This window comes from Echinops telfairi, unplaced genomic scaffold (genome assembly GCF_000313985.2).
Source record: "Echinops telfairi isolate 266 unplaced genomic scaffold, ASM31398v2 ScPeMD7_3509;HRSCAF=4178, whole genome shotgun sequence".
Classification (NCBI taxonomy): domain Eukaryota; kingdom Metazoa; phylum Chordata; class Mammalia; order Afrosoricida; family Tenrecidae; genus Echinops; species Echinops telfairi.
Window position 1 is genome coordinate 3,907,687 of NW_022107407.1, and position 27,950 is coordinate 3,935,636.

The window sequence follows — 27,950 nt, forward strand, 5'->3', positions numbered from 1 at the left end:
GAGAGGGCATACCCCCTCCCCCTCCTTTGCCTGGCATGGGCATTCCACCTGCTCCAGTTCCCACTTTGCCTGGGACAGGAGTCCCTCCACCTCCACCACTACCTCTGCCTCCTGGATCAGCCCATCCACTCCCAGCACAAGCTGGGAGTAGCAGTTTACTAACCCCTCAAGCATGTGGAGTGCTCCCTCCTCCACTGCCAGCTGGCTTGTTTGGATTAGGGATGACTCAGGACAAAGGGATCAGGAAGCAGCCCATAGAGCCCTGCCGCCCTATGAAGCCTCTTTATTGGACAAGAATTCAACTGCATAGTAAAAGGTAATACTAGTGTGAGTGCATAATTAAACAACTTGCATTTGCCAGTGAAGTATTTCACAGTAAACCTCTTGGAGAAATGGTAATTTGATGTATTTTAAAGTGTACCTCTAAAACTTGTCTATAGATTTTACGCCAATATTTATTAAAGTGATTTATTATTTCAAGGTCTAGCCTTTTCCTCTACCAGAAGGAACAAAGGAATAAAACAAATTACGTAAATGTATCAGTGTGTAAAATGCACAACTATCTTTTCTATAGTTACTGATTAATCTTTCAAATATCCAAAACCAAGCCCACTGACATCAAGTTGATTCTAAACTAATACTTAGAAAACTGTTATCAAGTTAATCCCAACTCATAGCAATCCAGTAGGACAGAAATAGAACTGCCCTTGTGGGTTTCCAAGACTCTTAACTCTTTACAGTAGTAAATAGCAACATCTTTCTCCCATGGAGAGACTCCTGGTGTTGAACTGCTGACCTTGATGTTAGTAGCCCAATGTGTAACTCACTGTGCTACTATAGCTGCTCTTCTGACTCATACCTAGATAGTTAATCCTTACTGGAGCAATTTTGTCTGTTTCCCATAGAGTGACTGGTGGATTTGAACCACCACCTTTCAGTTAACTGATCCAACAGCACCACTGAGACTCCTTGATGTCAAAGCTTGGAGTTTATATTTTTCTTGGCAAAGATGCTCCCTTCCCCTAATTGGCAGAATCTGGATCCAAGTAAAGACAGAGTGGCATGCCCTAAAGAAAATGAGTAAGGGTAGATAAGCAGAGACATTTGATGACTAAGTTATCTTTCCATATGAAATATCACTTTGCTACCACTGTTTAAATGTCCTTTTCTGACAAAGAGCTTTTTGACCTTGGGCAAAAGATCTCTTGATTGTTTTTGCATCATTTAAAAAGTACAACTTATTTTAGTTCTTTTTTTTTGTAGCATTTTTCTTCAGAAATGCACTACTCAAAAACACACATCCACATGTACACACCTCATGTATGAATTAATTTACATTTAAGAATTTTATGGGATCTTTACACAATGATTGGTAACAAAGAATCTCAACTGAGAATAAATAGTATAAAGTGATACTTCTCACCAAGTTTGCTGGTGGTCATAGCTTGTCAGAAATATTCCTGACCACAAAGATAGGTCTGTGGAACTGGAATATGGGAGGAAAACATACACTGACCTCTCTGGTTCCAACTTTTCAAGATTCCTTGGATTTATTTTTGTGATGCAGCTTGCTTTTAAAAACAGGATATTTTCCAGCCCCCTCTCCTTTTTTTTTACATTTTGCTATTTTATTTAATGAAGCAATACACATTGTTTCAGGGTTTTTTTTTGTCGTCCCATTGCCTTCATGCCTGTGTGGTTTCTGCTGAGATATAGAATTTAATCTTTTTTTTTTAATACTTTTATTGGGGGCTTCCAAGCCCTTTTTCATTTTTTATTTTAATTTTTATCTTTACAAAATAATATTAGTGGAGAATAACTTATAGTTATGTTTTTCACTTTGTAGCCCTATCACTTTGTAATTTCAGTCTTACTAATGTGCTCATGAATCATTTCAAAGTACTCAAAACTCATTATCTTAAGGACATTGTATAAAGATCTTTTGTTACTAGTTTTTCAAAGGGATCTATTGGTCCAGTGTGATTTTATTTTAGATTGTATTAACTGAATTTGCAGTCATTGACAAGTCAAATAACAATGAGAGGGTGGGAGGAGTCGTTTGCGAAATGTTGGAGGATGCTCTATTGATTGGATATATCAGTTTTAATTATCTGAATATTGTACAAAGCTGATGACACAAGTTGGGATTGTGAGGAATCAAGCACTTACTGCATTTATAGTCCATATTAAAAGGGGTTTTTAAATTCATATTTCTATGTTTTATACAGTGATTTGATAAGTTTAATTATTGAAAATTATTATTTCTAGGCAAATGCTTCATCATATATTGATTGTGTTCCAATTCTCTTATTAAATTAATTTAAATAAATATAGATCTTGAAGAAAAAGTATTTGTTGCTTATTACTCTCCTTTTTTGCTTTCTTCCATGCGCTTTCCTTTCTCTTTTCTTCCCTTTGTCCCATCCCCATTCTTTTTTCTCCTTTGACATTATTTCCCTCCTTTCTGTTATGTTCACCATGCTATCTTGCACTTTAATTTTAGAGCTCTTTCATTCTTCTTTTGATTAACTTTAGAGACTCCGGTCCTTCACTTATTTGGGAAAAAATTGAAGAGCCATCCATAGATTGTCATGAGTTTGAGGAATTATTTTCTAAAACTGCTGTAAAGGAGAGGAAGAAGCCTATTTCTGACACCATCACAAAGACCAAGACTAAACAAGTGAGTACTCTTGTGCTTTCTGAAACTGGACAGTGTTCTCTCAGGATGTATGCATTTTAATTGCAGACTAATCTCTACAGTCCTTAAACAGGCAGCAGGCTCGATTTATAAAAACTTGTGTTTACATAAGGTTGTCTCTCAAACCAAAAAAGAAATAATCATCATGATAATGTCCTGGCTATTTTATTTATAACCTCATAACATATTTTCTAGAGCTCAACAATTGCTTGTTTCTAGAATTAGTTGTATAGAAAAATATGTTACTTGATTTAAATCAGTCTTCATGGAAAGGATAAAAAGAATAGGAAAACAAACATGATCAGCAATAGTTCTACTCCTCAGGCAACCAGTAATGTGCTTGGTAATTTCTTTCATTACAGCTCCAGTAAACACTATTAAATCTGACCAAGACTATAAAGATTTATGGGAGGAGATGGCCTCTTCTTTCTCCCATAAAACTGCTAGTGGGTTTGAACCATTGGCCTTGTGTTTAGCACTCCAACACATAATCTACTGTACCACCAGAACTCCTCAGCAAATGCTATTAGAAGACAATTAAATAATCATGTACTTGAAACATGAAAGATGATCTTGTATCCAATTTCAGAATATCCAGTCGATGTTAGATCAACCTTTCTACCACGGTTCTTTCTAACCTTGACACCCAAGTCTGAACAAGAAAGAATGACCCTTTGGACAGTGACACTGTCCTCTGGTACATCAAATGGTACTGCTCATCAGTTGATATGGTTGTACTATCCTTCACCCTGAAATGTGGAGAGACTCTATTTTGAACCATTTTTAGGGTATAAAACAACATACTTAGAGGCCAGCAAATGGAATGGAGCTCAGACTTGATTGGTCAAGTTAGGGAAATGAGTCTTCACGTTCCCAGAATCCTCCAAATTCAGTCTCCTAAGCTGAGTGCCAACTAATGGTGATTCCTTGAATTTTTACCTCTAATCTGGAAGTTATAATGAGGCATGGCCCAGAGATGTCCTCATCGATATTTATTTCCAACAGAAAACTACAATCAGATAAAAAAGTACCAACGAGAAAGAATGGTACTGAATCCTGGGATTTCCTGCTATTTAGGAGTATGAATTCAAGCTTTGCCACATAGTAGCTACAGATGTACTGTTTATATGCAAAGTATTATTTCTTAATTATTTAATAATAATGCAGCCCAAATGTGTCTCTATTGTCATAATAATTTTGTGGCTATTGATGATGGTGCTAAGACACTTTAGGAGATTTTATGATTAAACCTTAACGTTTATACAGTATAAACCTTAACATTTATACTGAATTTATACATAAGAAAGTACAATAATTTACATTTCAGTGATTTTGATAATGATTATACTAAAAAGAAGTTTCTGATTAATCCTCTGTCAAATGAAGTTGTAAATATATATAAAATTGTTACATGTATATAAACATATATATTTCAGTAAACACAGTAATAGTAATTATAACTACAACAACTATAATAATGATAGTGACAACCATAGAAACCACAAGGCACATTGAGCCTTATCTACTTAGTGTCAATCACTGATTGTTAATTGTTAACACATTTAATATTTCACTATATTACGAGGTGCAGATACTATTGTCTCCAGTTTAAAGTATGGAACACCAAGGTATAGATGCTCCTTGATAGCAATGATGAGTATCATATTTCTAGGTATAAGACATATATAATGTTATATTTCAATGTTCTTAAACTAATAAGTGACAGAGTAAGGGTTTATACTCCAGCCATATGGCTTGAGAGTCTGTACTCTTAGTAGCTGAATCTTAAATATGGGTGTGAAATATTTAGTGTTTATATAGCTTAAATATATTGTTAACAGAGAATAAAAACATTTTTAAGGCATCTGAATTTGTATTATGGTTTGTATTTCAATGACTGTAGTTATAATTATGAAATTGTTTGTTGGGCTACTTTTAAAGCATTTTCAATATCCTAACAAAAGTGATAAGTACATAAATGATGATGCCACCGAACATGATGTTTACTTAGTTAAATAAAAGTTTATCTGATTGATGTGAGATTTAACATGTAAGCTTCTGTAAGCAATAAAAATGAAGTCCATTTGCTTTTGTGCACTATGAATAGTGACTAGAGGCATAAACGCTGGTTAAACCTCACCAATTGTCAAGTGATGATTCTCTTTACTGACCCCATAATGGTAACAAAAAGGAACGATCTCTGTCAAATATTCTGTTAGTGAATAATATCTAATCATAATTAAATGATCTGTAAAAGAACATACTACCCATCGTGCAAATTTGTACAGGGAATTTAAACAAAAATGAGTCAGAAGAATATGGGATATATTTTAAGAACATAACTATCATTCATATAACCATTTAATGGGATACAAATGAATCTCTTCATGTGCTTCTTCTGTTATATTCATTAGATTAAAATACACTGCCCAAAAAATAGTGTAGAGAAAACTATTTATGATATTTCAATACTTGTTGGGCTTTTGTCCCTAGGAGTAATATTAGAAATGTAGTTGAATCTGCAACTTATTATAAATGGAGGTATTAAGATGATTTGTTAGAATTCACCCTTATTTCAGATGTAAATTTTAAGGAATTAGACATTTGGTATTCAATTTTTCTATTGTGCTTAGTGACCTAACTTCTAAAATATTTTAATTGTGTGAAAATTCATATTGACAATGAGAAAAGAAATATTCATCTTTCTTTTGGAAACTCTATAAAGTTGCTAATAATTTTTACATAAAGTGACAATTGCTATTAAAAGACTTCTTTTAATATTTTTCCTGCTCTGTTGGTGAATTCGGAAAGTGTTTGTGCTATACTTCAAATATTGTCTTGTAGTATAATATTTATTGATAACAAAAGAAAAGAAGTTATATATTTTAACCAAGATTCTCTACTTTTCCTTTATCTTTTATAAAACATTTAGTTTTAGGTATTGTGTGCATTTTATCATAATGAATATTCAAGCATTCATATGATGATTAACTGAATGATAATCTGAGTAATACAAGTCTAGCTTTCTACATGGTTGTTAATTATCCCAGCTGTAACTGATGAGCGTGTTAGATTTGGACAGTTATATTTGTCTTTCAGACTGAAGACCAAAAATAATGTCTGAAATGCCAAGTATTACATAATAAATAATTTTGATTTATTTTGGGGATACAGAATAAACATTTGATACTTTGTAATGTTTAACACGGCATCTGCTTTTGATAGAAGACATTCCTATTGCTAGCCTTAAAAATGTATTTACAGAGAAAACCACATCAAAGTAAAAGTCTATAATTAGACAAACATAAGTTTTGTGGAATCTGGATTTATTTTAGATGTTAAAATGTTTATTATTTTTTGAATATGCTATTCCTATAACTATTTGTAGAACATACCTAATCAATTCAAAGACTGTAACACTAGCAAATACTATTTTAAATTTTCTTTCAGCCAGGAAACAATTTTATACTTCTAAGTTAGGCTAACGAAAAATAAAAACAAAGAAAACCCAAAAGAAAAAAATGAATCAAAAGCATAATATTAAGGAAATATAATTAAGCTAATGATTCTTGGCCTTGTTAGATTAGATTTTAGGGAACTTGTGTTTAATTAGCTGCATATTGGAATTTCACAAAATCTGATCTTAATGCTAAAAGTTAATTCTTTTGGACTCTGCATACAATGGCGATATCAAGATTCTGTTGTACCAAATGTATAAGAAAGAAGTATTGACTTTTAATGACTGGGGTGTTTTATTTTTTATTATCCATAACAATTAAAGAAAAATTTGTTTGGAAAACATATTCAAGATTTACTCTCCCACTGTAATATCTGTGAAAATTACAACTTATCCTCGCAAAAAGTTTTTATGTTTTTTATAATGATTTCCAGTGTTGAAATTCTCTGTAGAGCAGATCATAGGAGATTATTTCTCAATATCATCAATATTGCAGAGTCCTGGAAAACAAGAGAGGGGCAATCAATTGCTCATGCTCTCCTGCCCCATTCAAGTTAAATTGTGAATCTACGTAACAAATTAGGTCATCATTTATCAATTTCAACACAAATCATTCAGTAATATTGATTGCATTTTTCTCTCTTTTCTGCAAGAGTAGCTAACAATAGTTGTGTCTTAAGTGGCCACTCACATGCTATAATTAAGGTCCCAGATAGTGTTTGCTACATAGGAATATAGAACATATACTGTATGAAATATGTGATGCAAAACCCAGAAAATCAATTTCAAAAGTGTTTGGCACAAAAGTAGCCATAAGAATGTGTTCCATGTGTGTTTTATTAACATATCATAGATATGTATGTCTAGGGATACATTGGAGCCCTGGCAGTGTGATGTAGTAGGTTAAGCCATGGGTTAAGTGGGTTAACAGCAAAGTCCACAATTTGAACCCACAAGCTGTTCTATAGGAGAAATATGAGTATATTTTCTATAGAGATTTTACATCCTCAGAAGTACTTTGGAACAATTTTAATATTAGAGGTTTGATTTTAGTTGAGACCGCAGTGGTGGGTATAGATACATCTGTGGGTGCTCACAAGGTACCCATGGATTCATATTCATCCACATATGAGTATTCATGTATATTCCTTTATGTAATGATACACATTATATAATATTATATATAATCACCTACATCTTTGTTTATTGTTGCAAAATTTTATTTGTTGTATCCTTTACCAAAAATTCTTTTTCTTTTGTATATTTCTAAGTATCATCATTTACATTGGTCAGGATATGGGCATATTATCCACATTTGTTGCTACTTTTCCTATCACCAAAACTACAAGTATATACTATCTTAAGAGTGCTTCCCTCCTATTTTTACTAACTACTAAAGAATACTTGTATCTGATTATATATGTATTTGCTAGATATATAAGTTGGTTTGATACCTAATGGCTCTAATTCATAATGACCACAAGTAAAAAGCAAAATACTTCTTGGTCCTGTAACATCTCATAATTGTTATGTTTGAGCCCATTGTTACAACCACTCTGTTAATCCATCTAATTGATAATCTTTAACTTTTTTTATGACCTTCTACTTTACCTATTATGCTGTTCGTCTCCATGGACTGATGTCTCCTGATAGCATGCCCACAGTATGTGTGATGAAGTCATGCCATCCTTACTTCTAAAGAGTATTCTGCTATACTTATTCTAAGACAGGTTTCTTTTTTTTATGGCAGTCCTTGGTAATTTTAGTATTTTTTATAAGACTATAATTCAAAAGCATTAATTCTTCTCAGGTGTTCCTTATCCACTGTCCAGATTTTGCATGCATATGAGGCACATGAGAGCACCGTGTCTTGGATCAGGTACAAGTTAATTCTCCAAGGGACGTATTTGCTCTTTTCACTGTACAGGGATCTTGTATAGCAAGTTTGTGCAGAAGATTTGTCCAATGCAAAACATTATTTCATTTCTTGGCTAATGCTTCCATGAATATTGATAATGCATCCAAGCAAAATAAAATATTTGACAACTTTGATTTTTCCTCCATTTTTCATAATTCTGTTTATTGTTCCAGTTGTGAGGATTTAGGTGTTCTTCACATTGAGTTGTAATCCATACTGAAAGCTACAATCCTTGCTGTTCATCAGCAAATGTCTCAATTCCCCTTTCAGTAAGCAAGGTTGTATCATCTGCCTATCCCAGGCTATTAATAAGCTTTCTTCCAATCCTGATGCCACATTCTTCTTCATAAAATCCAGTTTCTCTGATGATTTGCTCAGCATACAGATTGGATAAGTGTCATGGGAGGATACAACACTGACATACACCTTTCCTGATTTTAAACCATACTGTATTCCTTTGTTCTGTTGGCACAACTACCTATAAATCTAGGTACAAGTTCTGCATATACCCAGTGAAGTGTTCTGGATTTCCCATTCTTCTCAAGAATACCCAGAGTTCAATATGATCCATATAATCAAATACTTTTGTATCATCAATAAAACACAAGTAAACATCTTTCTGGTATGTTCTGCTGTCAGCCAATATCCTTCTGATATCAGACTACTATCCTTCATTCCACATCTTCCTCTTAAATTTCTCCACCCTTCATCAGACTGCTATCCTTCATTCCATATTTCTTCTTAAATTCAGCTTAAATTTCTGAAAGCTGCAAAAGTTTAAAAATTATCTTTAACAAAATTTAATTGCATGTGATATTAAGGTTATTGTTTGATAATTTCTGCATTCTGTTGGGTTACCTTTCTTTGGAATGGGCCCAAATGTGTATCTTTTTTTTTCCCCAAATGTGTATCTTTACCATTCAGTTGGTCACTGAACTGTCTTCCAAATTTCTTGACATAGACAAAGGAGTTCTTCCAGCATATATGTGTTTGCTGAAATATTTCAATTGATATTCTGTCAATTCCCAATGCTTTGCCTCCCACTAGTACCTTCAGCTTAGGTTGGTTTTCTTTATTTAATTCCTTATGCTACCTCTTGAAAAATTATTTTTGATAGCATGACTGTATTTCTTTTATCTACTTGTAATGCTCCATGTACTTTTCAATATTTTGTCCATAGAATCCTTCAATATTGCAACTTTAATATTTTATTCCATTTTTTCAGGTTCAGAAAAGATGAGTCTATTCTTTTTTGGTGTTCTAACTACAGGTGTACACATATTCCATTATAATATTTTACTTTGTCTTGAGTTTCCCTTTTACATTGTCTATTTAGCTCATTTATGTCATTCTTTCTTCCATTAGTTACTCTATGTTCAAGAGCAATTTTCAAAGTGTCTTCTGACTGCTCTTTTGGTATTTTTTTACCTGTCTTTTTAATGACCTATGTTTCATATATGATATCCTTGATGTCTTCAAATAACACATCTGATATTGTCATTAGTGTTTAGTGTGCCCAGTTTCTTCTTGAGATGCTCTCTAAATTCAGATGCTTTCTAAATTCAAGGTCATATTTTGGCTCTTATGTGCTTGTAATTTTCTCCAGCTTCAACCTGAACTTGCATAGAGCAACTGAAGGTCTTTTTTAGAGTTGGCTCCTGACTTTGTTTTGACTGGTGATCTTGAACTTCTCCATTGTTTCTTTCCTCGAAGTAGTTGTTTTGATTCCTATGTATTCCATCTGGCAAGGTCCACACATAGAGTTAATGTTGTTTCAAAAAAGGTGTTTGCAATGAATACATCATTAGTCTTGGAAAATTTAAGCATAGGACCTCCAACTTTGTCTCTATCATTTAGGCCATATTTTTCAACTACCAATCCTTCCTTTTTGTTTATGATTTTAACATTTCAATTATCAGTAATTATCAATGAATCTTGATTTCTTATTTGATCAGATTACTGAAGTTGGTAGATTTCTCATTGGCGTTAGTGGCTGGTTTGTAAATGTAGTCATATTATCTGGTTTTCCTTTTAGTTGTTGTGACTGGATCATCTAGAGAAGAAGAACCAGTGATATATATATATGTATATATAATTATATATAAATTTATATCAATAAAATAGCTCACATAAATGTATGAGTAAGAAAGGCTAAGGCATGATTCAGATGTTAGCCCCGGAGGCTTCTCTTGACTTCTGTATCTGTGGGATATGATGATTGACAGGAAAACTATAGGCTGATGGTTGCAGAGATGGAAGAATCCATGGTCAATAAATCAAGCTTTTGGCTGGCTGCAGTAGCAATGAATCCAATGTAAGTCCATGACAGGTGGCTGACAACTCCTAGGATTGGCAGGCAATCTTTCCTCCTTGTTTCTAACTTTTACATGAAAAACAGCAGAGCATTGTCAGAGATAGTGCCTCAGATCTCAGGGCAGCCAAAATATGACTGGGGAAGGTCTTATCAAAGTAGAGTCGACAATAATGGTGTGGATAGAGTAAACCTTTGGGACCTACACACGCTGGTGGGCAATAACTCAAAATGAGAAGACACATTTGAAAATACCTATTAATAATTAGAACCAAAGTCATTAGAAATGAAATTGAATGCATAGAAATTAATATCCTACTTAGTGAGCTTAAATGAACTAGGGTTGGCCATTTTGAATCTAGCAGTTATATGGCTTACTATGCGAGGAATGACAGGTTCAAGGGGAATAATGTTACATTCATCATCAAAAAAGGACAGTTCAAGATCTATCTTGAAGTACAAGGCTGTCTGTTATAGGACAATATCTAGATATATCAGGAAATTCAGTCAATACAAGGATTTCCCAAATTTATCCACTGACCATATTAAAGAAGTTTAAAAAGTTTACCAAGTCTTCAATCTGAAATTGTGCAAACATGCAATCAAAGTGCATTAATAGTTACTGACAATCAGAATGTAAAAGGGACAATGAGGAAGTAATAGTAGTTGGAAATTATGGTGTTGGTGATACCAATGATCACATGCTAGAATTTTGCAAAACCAATGACTTCTTCATTGCACATACTTTTTTTCAACAACACATGGATTTCTCTAAATGGAATACACAGAAATCAAATTGACGTATATCTGTGGGAAAAGATGACGGAGAAGCTCAATACCAACAACCAAAAGGAGGTCAGCATTCAACTATGGAACAAACCATCAATTGCTCATATGACACTGAAGTAAATTAAGCAAGTCATGAACACCAAAATATGACCTTGAGTATATCTCATCTGAATTTTGAGAACATCTCCAGAACAGATTTGACACATTGAACCTTAAGGTCAGACGACTTGATGAGATCTACAATGACATCATGTACGTCATTCATTAAGAGGTATAAAGATCATTAAAAAGACAGGAAAGAAAAAATAAGCCTGAATGCCAGGAGAGACTGAAACTTGCTCTTCCCCATTGAGTAGCTTTAAAAAAAAAAAAAAGAATTATAAGATTTGAACGGAAAATTTCAAAGGACAGCTCAGAACACAAAGTAAAAGATTATAATTAATTTGACAAAGATCTGGAGTTAGAAAACCAAGAAGGAAGAACACACTTATATATTAAACTGAAAGAAGTCAAGAAAAGAAATAAGGTCTCAATAAAGGCATGTACATATGCAAATATATTTATGTGTAAGGATGGGGACATAGATCTATGTGCATATATTTATAGGTTTAGTATTAAGGTAGGAGAAGGACATTGGGCCTCCACTCAAGTACTCCCTCAATGCAAGAATATTTCTATTAAATTGGAATTCTATGATGCTCACCTTTCTGACACAACCACTGAAGACAAAGCAGGTGAATAAGTAAATGTGATGAAGAAAGCTTATGGTGCGGGGCTTTCAAAAGCTATAGCATCTGGGGTCTTAAAAGCTTGAAGGTAAACACGCTTCCATCTAGCTCAGAAGCACCAAAGCCCACATGGAAGAAGCACACCAGCCTGTGTCATCACGAGGTGCTGAAGGGATCAGTTATCAGGCATCAAAGAACAAAAAATCATATCATTGTGTGCTCACCTCCCTAATACAATCGCTGAAAACAAATGGGTGCATAAGCAAATGTGGTGAAGAAAGCTGATGGTGCCCGGCTATCAAAAGATATAGCATCTGGGGTCTTAAAGCCTTGAAGGTAAACAAGTGGCCATCTAGCTCAGAAACAACAAAGCCCACAAGGAAGAAGCACACCAGACTGTGTGATCACGAGGTGTCGAAGGGAGGTATCAGGCATCATCAGAACAAAAAATCATATCATAGTGAATGAGGGGAGGAGTGCGGAGTGGAGACCCAAAGCCCATTTGTAAGCCATTGTATATCCCCTTACGGAAGGGTCTCGGGGAGGATACGAGTCAGTCAGGGTGCGATATAGCAATGATGAAACATGCAACTTTCCTTTAGTTCCTGAATGCTTTCTCTTCCCCAACTATCATGATCCCAATTCTACCTTACAAATCTGGCTAGACCAGAGGATGTACACTGGTACAGACAGGAACTGGAAATGCAGGGAATCCAGGGAGGATGATCCCTTCAGGACTAGTGGTGTGAGTGGCGATACCAGGAGGGTGGAGGGAAGGTGGGGTAGAAAGGGGGAACCAATTATAAGGATCTACATATAACCTGTCACTTAAACATTAGTGGCAGATCAATGTAATATAGTAATCAGTGGAATGCCAAGAGTGGGATTGGGGCCATGGTTGGAGCACATGCATTAAGACAGAGACATTTGGCCTGGCTAGCAGTTAGTGGTGGAAATGATTCTCCTTATTTTGGATATTTTTGTTCTTTCTGTATTGAGAGATTTATATTTAGGCTCACAATTTTGACTCATTGATTTATTTCAACTCCTTTGTCTTCAAAGCATTTTCTGTTTCTGAAGTCTTAGTATTAATCATTTGGATTTCTATTTGTTTTTTTGCATGATTTCTAATTTTGATTTTTTTATCACTTCTTGATTTTGTTCTGTGTTTTCTTCACTATACTTTGCTACACCACTCACATCTTCAGTGATCTCTTCATGAAGGCAAGTATCAAGTGGGGTCATGTCATAAGACCTAGTTGTTCTTAGATTGGGGCTAGACTTAAGCAGCAGCCCCAAATCCATTAATATATCTATGGTTTATGTATGTCTCTGGTTTACTTTAGAGACATTATCATTTAATGATAGAGAACATTATAAATTATCCCCTGAGGTATAAGGTAATTACATTGATAGTGCCATTAATTTAGTCAATGGTATAGAATTTGAAACACTTTTGAGAAAAGGAAATTATACATTCATAGGCCAGCTTTTCAGACAGCAATACATGAATTGTCCTGAACAGTGAAAACTCTCCAGTGATTAGCCATTATTTACACAAATTTGGGGGGTTAATGATAGGGCAAATCTTTCCATTCACATCCATTCACAGAAACAGAACAAAGCCTACCAGATTAGCACATGTCATAAGAAAGCAAAGAGAGCCTTAAAATACTAAATATATAGTAGTCCCATTTAGTATCTATTGGGTATCCTCAAAGCAAGAGATCCAAACCAAAGTCCAACAACCAACACCAACACCATTCCCCTAACCCTGGGATAGCTGTCATTGACTGCTTCTCACATTCCAGCATTTCAGCCTCAAGTCTAAGGGAGTATGTCAATTCCTTAAATCTACTATAGGTGAGTTTAAGGTAAAGTCCAGTCTGTTTAGTGAAGTTTCAACTTTGAATCCTTCTGTTGTGGCCTGGAAAGCACAGTGTCTAAAACCCCAGCAGTCTTTACCACAAGGCCTAAGTCACCATGGGCTGGTTGGAAACTTTAACATGCACATGAGATCATTGACAATACCAAGGCTTGTGTGAGGTGCCTTTTGTTCCTTAAAGTAGCATCCTTGTTTTTAACACTTTAAAAAGGTCTAGGTTTAGTATTAAGGCAGCAGATGAACATTGGGCCTCCACTCAAGCACTTACTCATTGCAAAAACACATTGTTCTATTAAATTGGCATTGCAGGATACACACCTTCCCAATACGATTGCTGAAGAAAAATGTGAACATGAGCAAAGGTGGTGAAGAAAGTTGATGGTGCCCCGCTACCAAAAGATATAGCATCTGGGGTCTTAAAGACTTAAAGGCAAACAAGTGGCCATCTAGCTGAGAAGCACCAAAGCCCATATGGAAGAAGCACACCAACCTGCCTGACAACAAGGTGTAGAAGGGATCAGTTATCACACATCAAAGAACTGAAAATCAGATCAGTGGGTGCCTGCTTTACTGACACAACCACTGAAGACAAACGTGTGCATAAGCAAATGTGGTGAAGAGAGCTAATGGTGCACAGTTATCAAAAGATACAGCGTCTGGGGTCTTAAAGGCTTGAAGATAAACAAGCAGCCATGCAGCTGAGAAGTATCAAAGCCCACAATGAAAGAAGCACACCAGCCTGACTGACCACGAAGTGAGGAAGGGATCAGTTATCAGATATCAAAGAACTGAAAATCAGATCAGTGGGTGCCCACCTTCCTGATAAGATCACTGGAGACAAAAGTGTGCATAAGCAAAGGTGGTGAAGAAAGCTGATGGTGCCCGGCTATCAAAAGATATAGCGTCTGGGGTCTTAAAGGCTTGAAGATAAGCAAGCGGCCAGCTGGCTCGGAAGCAACAAAGCCCACATGGAAGAAGCACACCAGTATATGTGACCACGAGCTGTCGAAGGGATCAGGTATCAAGCATCCAAGAACAAAAAAGCATATTATTGTAAAGGTGGGTGAGTGCAGAGTGGAGACTCAAAGCCCATCGGTGGGCAACTGAACACCCCCTTACTGAGGGGCTGTGGGGAGGAGATGAGCCAACCAGAGTGCAGGGTAGCAACGATGAAACATATAATTTTCCTGTAGTTCTTTAATGCTTCCACCCACCCCACTATCATGATCCCAATTCTACCTTACAAATCTGGCTAGACCAGAGGATGTACATTGGTACAGATAGCAACTGGAAACAGGGAATCAGTATAGATGACTCCTTCAGGACCAGTGGTGAGAGGGGCGATGCCTGGAGGGTGAAGGGAATGTGGGATAGAAAGGGGGAACCAATTACAATAATCTAAGTATTGCCTCCTCCCTGGGGGGATGGACAGCAAAGAAGAGGGTGGAGGGAAACATCGGACAGGGTAACTTATGACAAAACTAATTTGTGAACTGTGAAGGGTCCATGAGGGAGAAGGGAGTGGGGAGGGAGGGGGAAAATGAGCAACTGATATTAGGGGCTAGAGTGGGAGGCAGATGTTTTGAGAATGATGAGGGCAACAGATGTGCATATGTGCTTGACACGATGGATGTATGGATTGCGATGAGAATTGTACAAGCCCCTAATAAAATAATTTTTTTTAAAAAAGGTCTTGTTCAGCAGATTTACCTAATAAAATGTATCTTTTGATTTCTTGACTACTACTTCCATGAGAAATGATTGTGGATCAAACTAAGATTAAATCTTGACACCATCAATCTTTTGTCCATTTATCATGATGTTTATTATTGGTCCTGTTGTGAGGATTTTTGTTCTTGTTTTTCACATTATTAGAGCATTTTTATTGATAAATATTATGACTTGGGTTGTAAATGTTTAATTCCACAAAGTCATGTTAATTTCAAAAGGGATTCAGGTACAGTGAATACAAATCACTTCCACATGTTTAATTTGGGATGTTCTTCTTCTTATTATTATTAAATACTTTTATTGGGGGCTCTTACATCTCTTAACACAATCCATACATTCATCCAGTGTGTCAAGCACATCAGCACATATTCTGCCATCTTAATTTTCTTTTTCTCTTTCCAAATCAGATGCTTTATTTATTGTCTCATTTAAAAAAAAATCTTTGGGCATACATCTTATTTTACCAAAATAGTTAGAGAAAAGCCTTCTGAAACATTTTTTCAAATAACTCATTTACTCTCTGTTTCTTCAGCTCTTATGTAGTCTGCAATTTGATTTGTTTGTCTTCATTGTTAGGTGTCGTTGAATCAATAATGATTCACAGCCATGCTATATAAGCAGGAAAAAATGGTTGAAGCTTAAGAAAATGAAAACAAGTCCATGAGAGCCAAAGTCTGACTTTGAGTAACAGCTGAAGAACAGTTGTCAGGATTTGGGTCTTCTTCATATTGAGTGGAAAATCCATCTGAAGGCTGCAATCCTTGATCTTCATCAGCAAGTGCTTCAAGTTCTGATATTTGGCAACAAGGTTGTATCATCTGCATATCACAGCTTGTTAATAAAGCTTCCTCCAATCCCGATGCCACATTCTTCTTCATATAAGTCAGCTACTCTGATGATTTGCTCAGCATACAGATTGAATAAGTGTGGTTGAGAGGTTAAAACCCGGACTTGCAGTTTGCCTGATTTGGGGGGGGCCTCTGTTTATTTATTTTTAAATTTTTTATTGGGGGCTCTTACATGTCTTATCACAATCCATACAATCATCCAGTGTGTCAAGCACATTTGTACATATGTTGCAATCATCATTTTCAAAGCATTCTCTTCCCCACTCGAGCTCCTGATAACAGCTCCCCATTTCTTCTCCCTCCTTCCCCACCCTCCCTCCCTTACAAACCCTTGATAAGTTATAGATTATTATTTTCATATATTACATCATTCTCCATCGCCCCTCACCCACTTTTCCATTATTTGTCCCCCTGGGAGGGGATTATAGATTGATTTTGTGAGTGATTCCCTCTTTCTCCCACCCTCCAATAAACCTCCTGGTATCTCTATTGTCATTGTTGGCCCTGAGAGTTTATCTATCCTGGATTTCCTGTGTTGTGGGTTCTTATCTGTAACAGTGTGCATGTTCTGGTCTAATCCAATTTGTAAGGCAGAATTGAGGTCATGATAGTAGGGGGAAGGAAGCATCAAAGAACTAGAGGAAAGTTGTGTGTTTCATTGATGCTATACTGAACCCGGACTGGCTCATCTCTTCCATGTGAACACTCTATGAAGGGATGTCCAATTGCCTACAGATGGACAGTGGATCACCACTCCATGCTCCCCTCCCCCGCCCATCGATTCACATTGGGTATCATTTTGTTCTGGGTCTTAGATGCCTGATCCCATCAACACTTAATGATCACTCACACTAGCGGGCTTCTTCTATGTGGACTTTGTTGGTTTTCAGATAGATGGCTGTTTGTTTATATTTAAGCTTTTACGACCCCCAGGTGCTATATCTTTGATAGCCTATTTAGTTAGCTGCTGTTTGTATCCTGGATTGGGTTTGGCCCCTGCCATAGTAGCTGAACCTCGCCTCAAGCATGTATGTATAGTAGATTTTACCCTATGCCCCATTTTTTTTTTTTAAGTTTACCTCTGTGGACTCATGTAATACTTGTCCTGTTGTGCTTGGCTTACTTCACGTAGCATAATTTCCTCCAGTTCTTCCCATGCGGGAATGTGCATCAAGCGTTAATCGCTGCTTTTTAAGGACACATAGTACTCCATTGTATGAATGTACCACAGTTTTTAATCCATTCATCTGTTGATGGAACTGTGGGTTGTTTCCAACTCCTTGCAATTGTGAACTCTGCCGTGATGAACATTGGAGCACTGCTGTCTGGCCGTGGTTTCTTGCCTCTTCTGGGTATATGCCCAGTAGTGGGGTTTCTGAGCCATATGCTAGCTCGATTTCCATCTGTTTCAGATATCGCCAAATCAATTTCCATAGTGGCTGTACACACCTACAGGTCCACCAGCAGTGGACAAAAGTTACTATCTCACCACAGCCCCTCCAACACTTGTTGCCTTCTGATTTTCTTACGTGGGTTGTCTTTGAGGGTGTTAGGTGGTACCTCATTTTTGTTTTAATTTGCATTTCTGTTATGGCTAATGATCAGGAACATTTTTCCATGTTTTTGGCTATTCAGGTTTCTGCCCTTGTGAAACCTCTCTTCAAGTCCTTTGCCCATCTCCTCAGTGGTCAATTAGTTATTTTCTTTTGGGAAGTTGGAGAGTATTGTAGAGTTTAGTAATAAGGCCTTTATCTGATGTGTCATTGCTAAAGATGTTTTCCCAGCCCATGGACTCTTATTTCTCTCTTGGTGATTTCTTTCAATGTATACAGGTGTTTTATCTTCATTATATCCCACTTGTAAATTTGTGCCTCATCTGTATTAGTGCCCTTCCCTATTCCTAATAGCCTATGTATTCCCTCTGCCAAAGTTTCAGATTTGTCCCAATTCCCTCATTGATAGCCAAAATAGTTGGGAATTTTACCTCAAGGTCTGTGATCCGAGATAAGGATCTTGCTTCATTTTTCTGCAGGTAGATATCCATTTTGTCCAGGTAGAAATCCAGCAGCACTTATTGAAGAGAACATCTTCCCATTTGATATTTTTGGACCCTTATCAAAGATCAGTTGTCTATATGCTGATGATTTTATTTTTGGGCTTTCAGTTCTTTTCCATTGGTTTGAGTATCGGTCATTATACTAATACCATACAGTTTTGACCACTATGGCTTTGTAATATGTGCTAAAGTCAGGTAAATCAAGTCCTCCCACTCTGTCCTTCTTCTTGCAGAGTTCTCTGCTAATCCTGGGCTTCTTCCCTCTCCATATGAAGTTGGTGATCACTTTTTCCAATTCTCTGAAGATGGATGATGGTGTTCATAGTGGGAAAACACCCAACACTTTGAGATCAATTTTATCTGAGATTAGGATTGCAATCCCTGCTTTTATTGAATTGATATTTGCTTGGTATATTTTTCTCCAGACTTTGATTCTCAGCCTATTTTTGTCTGTAATCTAGAGATATGTCTCCTGTAGGCAGCATATCAAGCGTTTGTGTTTTCTAAGCCAGTCTGTTAACCTCTGTCTCTTAAGGCCTGCATTAATTTAATTGATATTCAGGGTTATTACATCTATCTGTGGTCTCTGTGATGTCATTTTATCCCTCCTGTATTGGGTGTTTTCCTACCTCCATTTCTTTTTTTGTGGTGTGTGTGTGTGTTTTTTCATTCTTGCTTGCTTTCCATCATTAAGCCAGTGTTACATTGGAGGTTGTTTTCCCTTGGATGGTCTCTGGGTGGAGTTGTTCTTTGTGCTTGGCGAGTCTTTTTCTGCCCATGCTGGGTCAACAAGGATCTTTTGTAGGGCTGGTGTGTAGTCTGAGTTTTTCCTTGTCCAGAAAGACTCACTTCTCCATCAAATTTTATAGATAATTTGGCTGGATAGAGTATTCTTGCGTTTGCATTATTTTCTTTCAATTTTAGGAATATGTTGCTCCACTCCTCTTCTTCATAGTGTCCGCTGATAGGTCTGAGCATATTCTTATCTGCTTGCCTTTATATGTGACTGCTTGTTTTTCCCTAGCTGCTCTCACGATTTTCTCCTTTTCCTCTAAGTTGGATAGTTTAACAATTATATGTCTTGGTGACTTCTTCTTGGGATTCCGTCTAGCTGCTGTTCTTTTGGCCTCCTGGATGGTTGCCTGGTTTTTATTCATTAAACTGGGGAAGTTTTCCTCCAAGAATTCCATCACTATATTGACATTGATTTCTTTTATGTGTTTTCCTCTATTATCCAAGTATTCTGATGTTGTTCCTTCTCATAGCATCAGACATAGCTCTGAGGTTTAATTCAGCTTCTCTGATGGACTTGTGCAACTTTTTCTCATGTTTGTTCATTTCTGCTTGGGAGTCTTCTAGGTCACTGGTGCTTTTCTCTGCCTCCTCCATTCCCTGAGCAAAGTCTGTGAGATTGCTATTAGTTTTTGTTATCTTGCCCCTTAGCTCTTGTATTTCCCTTTAGTGTGTGGCCTTTATCTCCTCTATTATTTCATCCTTTTTCTGTTTTGCTTCCCTCATATCCTGTATGACTCTAAGCAGCATTCTGAAGATTTCTTTCTGTAGGAGGTCAACGTCTGCCTTTTTTATGACTTCAGTTAGGTCCAGGTCGTCCTGTGACAATGGATTTTGTTTCTTTTTTCTTGTTGAAGCTGTGGATACAGCTTGGTGCTTTTTTGTCGATTTATTGGAACTAGGTGCCAATTTTCCAGTAGTCACAGTGCCCTGGGCTTTCTCTTTTGGAGGCTGGTGTTGGTGTTTCTGCACGCTGCCTATAGCCAACTGCCTTGAGGGGTTGTGTTTCACCTTTGTCCCCCAGGGGTTTCCCTATCTCCTTGGCCTATGCTTTGTACTACAGCCACTCTCAGGCCTCCGTAGGGGCTGTTTGCAGCTCTGCACACTGCAGTCTGAAGGAAAGTGTTGGCCTGGTCATTGGGGTGGGTTGGGGGTGGGTGTAGTCGGGGATAGGGCTGGTGTGGTTGTTGGGTGGTCTGTTCCTGGCTAGGGGCACTTCCATCAGGAAGGTGGGTGGGAAGGAGGTCCCTGCTATTTCTGTTAGCACAGGGTTCCACTGCTCAGAGCACAGAGGGTATGGGGGATTGGGGGTGGGAGTGGAAGAAGGGATTACAGAGGGTGGAAGTAGAAGGGAGAATGCAGCTTGAGAGCCCCACTGGCTCGGGTCCCTAAAACACAGCTGCACAAGCTTCTGCTGGACTTATGCCAGGTGCCTGGCAGGCCCAGAGTGTTGGGGTGGGATGGGAACCTCAGTGATGGAGGGGGAGGGCTGGCTGCTGGTGGGGGGGGGTTGTGAGGAGTACTGAGGTGGGGCAGAAACCTCTGGGGATGGGGACTGGTTGGTAGTCTACCTGGAGTGCCAACGTGGGGCAGAAGCATCTGTGGCGAGCCTGGCTGGCCTGTGGTACCTATTGAGGCAGGGTGGGGAGCACTCATAAAAGAGGCAGCTGGTGAGCCTGAGACTGGGGGAGTCTGCAGTGAGTGTAAGCAATGGAGTTGAAGTCAGTTTCTGGATCAGAGAAGTGCCCTGGGCTGGATCAGAAGACAGCCTCGACACCAGTGCTCAGCCCCAAATCTCCCCACTCACTAGTCTCCATGGAGCTCTCTGTGTTGGCTGCCTACCTGGGTTCCATCTTGCCTTGCCTCCAATTTAACCACTTTAAATGGGTGAGTTATAAGTGTGTCTGTATCTCAGATTTTAGTCAAAGGCTGTTTGGTGTCTTACCCTTTTATGAAACTTGAACACAGGAATATATCAATACCCTTTTAATTTCCTATGGGTATAATTTTGAAAAAATTGGTATTTCTGTTAGATCGTATCTTTGGAAGGTGACTAGAGGATATATTAGAAACAAAATAGAGACTTATATATGTTTTTTACATATATTCACTGGTAAACATCATTTTCAAATGAAATAAAGTAAATATAATTTTTCTTGTCATGATCATTAAAAGCATCAAACAAACTCAGTCAATTCCAACTGTGGCACTATAGGACAGAGTAGAGTTTCCCCTATAAGTTTTTGAAACTGTAATTATTTAAAGGAATAGAATGTTTCATCTTTCTCTTCAGTATAGTTACCAATAGAATAATTACAGGTACAGAATAAGAGATTGGGCTATAATTTTGTCAATAAACATTATTTTTTAAGTTCTGAAAGTTTTCAGATAAATTTTTTTCTCCTAATATAATGTAGGGTAAAATTTCTTTAGCTATTTTTAACTATGTGTGTGTATGTGTGTGTGTGTGTATAAAACTCAAGCTCTAAATAGGTGTGACGTTAAGCTTTCATGAGTTTTTTGAAGGAGACACATATGTATCCTTTCTCTTTAGTCTGTTTATGATGAGAATAAAGCTATATGAATTGTGATTTTCTTGTGTAGAAGTATGAATTTTTCTGTATAGTATTAAACCCCTTACAGACCAGGCACACAGTTACCAGAATCTCTCAGAAGGTAGATTTTTTTGTGTCTTTATGAACACACTCATCATTAGTTCAACTCTTACTATCAAACAGTTTTGTATGTTTTGATGAATGCTATTGAAAGATTCTTTCCTTAGACCTCTTATGGAAAAGAGTTTCTTTTGATAACAAAGCTGGAAGACCACTGTTTTTAGCTTACATATTGTTTAGACATGTAATATTATGGATTTGCACCACTGATCTTCAAGTTAAATGCATTAATTAAAATGGATCCATGCTGACACTCTTTAGCATACACACGTTTTTTTTATTGCCCATTCACATCCACTCCTCTTGGGAATCAGCATCTCTTGTACTTTCTAGCTATGTAGAGAGAGAGGACCAAAAAATATCGACTTATTGGTAACAACAGATAATGCCAGCTCTATAAAAGAATCCAGAATTCATTTGCTATTATAATATGTCTACTCTGCAGATCCCTGAGTGAGGCAGACAACTCAAGTGGTAGACTGCTAACTGAAAGGTTGGGGCTTTGAGTGCCTCCTAGGAAACATCACAAAAAAGGGCTGCTATTTTGAAAAACCAGCCATTATCAACACTATGGAATACTGTACATGCTTTGACATCCAAAGGGGTCACCATGAGTCAGAAATGACAAATTTTACTATGCATCGAACATGAAAGTGACTGAATTTGTTGTTTTGTTGAACTTCTCTATATTGTTGTTGTATCAGTAATAAAAATGACTAAACTTTCTCAGCTAACCTTTTAAATATTGACACATTTTAACTAGGGTAAGAAAAATGACTTAAAATAATTAAATTTTAAAAACTATATTTTAAAAAGATAAATGTCACTAAATAAACAACCTTTTGGGAAAATAAATAAGAGTTAAGTATAAAGTTGTAATGAGGGCAGAAGAAGGTGAGATCACATAGTGCACTGCTCTGGCATTTTGATTTCATCTATAGACTAATAAAAATGTTTTTGTGATGTGTACTAATGAGAATGTAGGCAAAGTTTTAAAAAATTAATTGACAATTGTTATGTATGGTTTTGTGTATTTCTTCTCATTGATTCTGATATCAACATTAAAACATTTCTTCAGAAAACACAATAAGCCATTTTTCATGGTTTCTTAGCCATTTGTACTCTATATGTATATATTATATATTATACAATGGGACCGAATTAGGCCTGTGGGTTTCTGAGATGGTAACTTTTTTTTAATTAAAAGATCATTTTATTTGAGGCTCTTAAAACTCCTTACAATCCATACGTCAAGTTTATCAGGCATATTTGTATATATGTTGCTATCATTTTTTTTCTAGACATTTACTTTCTATTGCGCCCTTAGTATCAGCTCCACTTTTTTCCCTCCCTCCCCCTAATCATAACTTTTTATGGCAGTAGAAAGTCACGTATCTCTCCTGCGATCATCTCCTAGGAAGTGGATTTGAAATGCTGACCCTGTTGTTATCAGTCCCACCCTATAATCCACTAGGTTACTTATCAAAGCAAACAATCAAAAGGTTACTCTGTCTTCCAAGGCCACTTCAAAGGATGGCAACTACCTCAAGGACAGTTTTTAGGGAGGCTCTCCCCACGTAATTCAAAGAAGAAAGACTGATCATTCAAAAATCACTGTTGCAAGTGGATCTCAGCTTAAATTCTAGTTTCTTGGGCACTAAAAAAATGCAGGAAAAAGTATAGCCTAATTATAAAAACGTTTTATTAGTAACAATTTAAGTACATAAAAGATTAGTAAAAGGGCCACACGTAAAATGATTACTATCATAAAGAAAACCATTATAAAGAAAAGCTATATATATATAATAATAATAATATATATAATGATATATAATAATATCATTCCCTTTTTAAAAGATTATAAATATTTCTCCCAGGAAAGTATAAAATAATATAGATATATAGTGTTTTTCTTTATACTGTTGATCATTTTACTCGTGACACTTTTATTAAAGTTGTGCACTTTAAGTGCTATTTTTTTTAAATAAATTTATTGGGGCTCATACAATTCATCACAATACATAGATCAATTGTGTAAAGCACATCTATACATTTGTTGCTCTCATTATTCCCAAAATTCGCTTGCCTCTTGGGTTCCCGGAATCTGCTAATTTTCCTTTTTTTCCCCCTCCCCTTCCCTTCCTCCTCCCCTCTCCCCCATGCACCCTTAATAATTTATAAATTATTATTGTATCTTATATTACACTGTCCAGCGTCTCCCTTCACCCACCCTTCTGCTGCCCGTCCCCCAGAGAAAGGTTATATGTAGCTCCCTGTGATCCATTCCCCCTTACTACATCCCCTTTCCCTCCTGGTATCGCCACTGTCACCCCTGGTCCTGAGAGGTACATCTGTCCTAGATTCCCTGCGTTTCCAATTCCCATCTGTACCTCTGTGCATCATCTGGTCTAACCAGGTCTGCAAGGCAAAATTGGGGTCCTGGTAGTTGGGGGGAGGAAGCGTTTAAGACCTAGAGGAGGTTGTGGGTTTCATTATTGCTATACTGTACCCTAAGTGACTCATCTCCCCACTACCCCTCTGCAAGGTATGTCCAATTGTCTAGAGATGGGCATTGGGTCTCCATCACGCGCCACCCTCATTGACGAGGATATGATTCCCCCTCCCCACCTTTGGTGTTTAAAGCCTGGTCCCTTTGGCCCTTCATGATCACACATGTTGATGTGCTGCTTCCATGTGGGCTTTGTTGCTTCTGGGATAGATGGCCGCTTGTTTACTTTCAAGCCTTTAAGTCCCCAGACGCTATAGGTCTTGATAGCTGGGCACCATCAGCCTTCTTCAACACATTTACTTATGCACACATTCGTCTTCAGCGTTTATGTGTGGAAGGTGGTCACACAATGATGGTTTTTGTTCTTTGGTGTCTGCTGCCTGTTCCCTTCAACACTTCGTGTTCGCACAGGCTCGTGTACTTCTTCTCTGTGGACTTTGTTGTTTCCGAGCTAGATGGCCGCTTGTTTGCCTACAAGCCTTTAAGACCCCGGACGCTATATCTTTTGATAGCTGGGCACCATCAGCTTTCTTCACCACATTTTCTTATGCACACATCTGTCTTCAGCGATCATGTTGGTAAGGTAGATATCATAAAATGACCGTTTAGCTGAGCAAGATGCTCTTGTATTAGGGGAGTGTGCATGAGGAGGCCCCATGTCCACCTGCCACCCTACTACCAATCCAATAATTATTGCACCTAGGTCCGTTCCCCCCTTAATCTTAAATATGTTTACATATGTACATGTCTGTATTTAGGCTTGTATGTATGCCCTTTGCCTCCTACTTCTTTCCTCTATTATTAATACAACTTTTAGGATATAATTTTTCTTGCGTTTTTAAACGTCAGGAAAGGAAAAAAGAGGAAAATTACATGTTTTCAAGTGCCCATAGAAAGTAGGATTTGAGCTGAAGCTCACTTGCAGCTGAGTGCTTTTTGAATCATCAGCCTTTCTTCTTTGACTTGCATGGGTAGAGCGCTCCATAAAAATTGGCTTTGCGGTAGGTGCCATCCTTTTATGTGGCATTGGAAGACAGCATAACATCTTTATTTTGAAAAATTGCTTTATTGCCCAAGAAATGCTGGGTGGATTTGTCTACTTTTTTTTCTCCCTTGAGTTAAAATGTCTGTATTTCAGCTTCTTTTTAATTACTGCCACATATGGAGAAGGTAAATAGAGTTCTTCTGTATTCTCTATATAGAGGAACACAAAACCCAAACTCCCTCCTTTAATTGTTTCTTTGCAATCCATATTAAATCCTTCAAAAAAAACAAAAACCCAGAATCAATATAATGTGGTAAAAAAACAAAACAGAACAAAGTTAGCAAAAATAACAATTATTCTCCCATTTGAAAAGATTATAAATATTTCTCCCAAGAATATGCAAAGTGTGGCTTTATTCCAAAATCTGATTATTATAAAGCATGCATGAAGAAAACAATCAAATCCAAGGTGGTTTCAATTTATTCCAAATGTTTTGATGCCACAAAAATTTCAGCAACAAGGAACAGATATTAGTGTAAAATATACTTTTTGAAAGCAAATTATGCTATTGATTAAAATAGGGTAATATATGGACACAGAAAAAAACCTCTTAACTGAGATTTGAAGGCATAGACTGAGATACTGAATTGCTTAATCCAAAGTCATATCTGGGGTTTTGGTGAGGTTAGCTAGGTGACTTGAAAAACAATAATTAGGTTTTCAACTGATTGACCTTTCAAACTTAAGATTTAGTTTATTGAGAGGTTTTGTAGCCAAACAGAGTATAGTAATTCTCTTTGATGTTATGTTTTCAACAAATGTTTTTAAGGACCCAGAAATAGTAAAAAGCAAATCTTCTTGTCATATGAATCAGGTCTATGTCATCTTTTGGAGTTTTTTCCTTTTAATTGGTTCTTTTCTTCTTCAAAGCATTTCTGGGCACTTTTTGAGGCATTAATCTTCATTTTTTTCCTTCCTGGTAAAACATTCCATATGTTTTCTTCACTCCACCTCCCTTAGGAATAGTTATATTAATATTCTCTATTATTCTTGTGTATCATAAAATTTATAATTTAAATTGTTTTCTATGTGCTCACTCTTCTAATTTTAAAATCATGGATTAAAACCACTCCCATATTTCTAGGTGGAACAAGTGCAGCTCTCTTAAACTTATACCAAATTTCAGACTGTTCAGGAATATCTACTCTTTTCTGTGTTCCATGTTGAGATACAATTAATAATTTAGATATGGCAGTATTATGTGCAAAGTTCTACAAAGAATATACACATGACTCAAACCAAACAGTAATTTCTTATTTGTTTTCATTTACACTTCCCTTTTCTTATTCCAATTTATGGAGTTATACTTGCCATTCTTGAGGTTTCACGAATTCCAATGCCCTACTGTGGTAACCATCCCTACTTTGTTCTGTGTATACTTTTCTACTAGGCCAACCAGGCCTATTGAGTCTACTATTCTCATTGGCTTTCTTATTCATCTTACTGCTGTCTTGCTGTTTATTCATGTATTTATTTTATATTTTCTACATGTTAAATCATACAATAATTATAATTTTAAAATAAAAACTGTTATAATTTTTTAGTAGTCTGTTATTGGCCATACTTTTTTCATTCAACTTTCACAAGCACTTGATAAATTTAAGTTATTCTGTAGCTCCCATGTATGGGTCTATCATTCTTTGAATTTTTTTTCTTCATAAAGGAAACATCTCTCTTACTAAAATGATATTTTTTTAAAAATTGATTTATTAGGGGCTCATACAACTCTTATCACCATGCATACATACATTAATTGTGTAAAGCACATTTGTGCATTCATTGCCCTCATCATTCTCAGTACATTTGCTCTCCACCTGAGCCCCTGTTATCAGGTCCTCATTTTTCCCCTCCCTGCTTCGCCCTCCCTCATGAACCCTTGATAATTTCTAAATTGTTATTTTGTCATATCTTGCCCTGTCCGACGTCTCCCTTCACCCACTTTTCTGTTGTCTGTCCCCCAGGGAGGAGGTCACATGTAGATCCTTGTAATCGGTTCCCCCTTTACCACCCACTCTCCCTCAGTGCTTTTTAACTTCCCTGAAGAGTTTTCTAGAAAGTAGCATATGATCATTATAAAGAGTCTTGATAAGATTCAAAGAAAAGTTGACATTGCAAAGATTGTGACTTATTTTGAAAAACACAGATAAGTAACCTTATAAGTAATACGAATCAGACTTCCTTACTAATGAGGGGTAAATCCAGATTATAGCTTTCCTTTTTCTGAATATCCATAAAAAGAGCCAGTGGTAAAAAAGAAACATTCTCAAAAATTGCGCATATATCTCTTCTCCACCTTGGCCAAGAAAGCAGAAAATTGTAGTCATCTGGAAACTATAAATGACCTCAAAACTGCTGGTGATACCTAGTAGGAGCGATCTGTGTGTTCTTTATACTGTTGTTTGGTGCTCTCAAGTCAGCTCAGACTCACAGCAACCAGATTTACAACAGAAGAAAACACTGCCCTCTCCTGTGCCGTCCTCACAACTCTTCTGATGTGTGAGCCCATTG

General features: G+C 36.8%; 1 protein-coding gene across 1 annotated transcript in view; it reads left to right on the plus strand.

The window, feature by feature from the left end:
- The window catches only part of FMN2 (formin 2), a 409,490-nt gene that overhangs the window by 173,235 nt on the left and 208,305 nt on the right, over nt 1-27,950 (plus strand). The gene's annotated exons all lie outside the window — the stretch shown is intronic.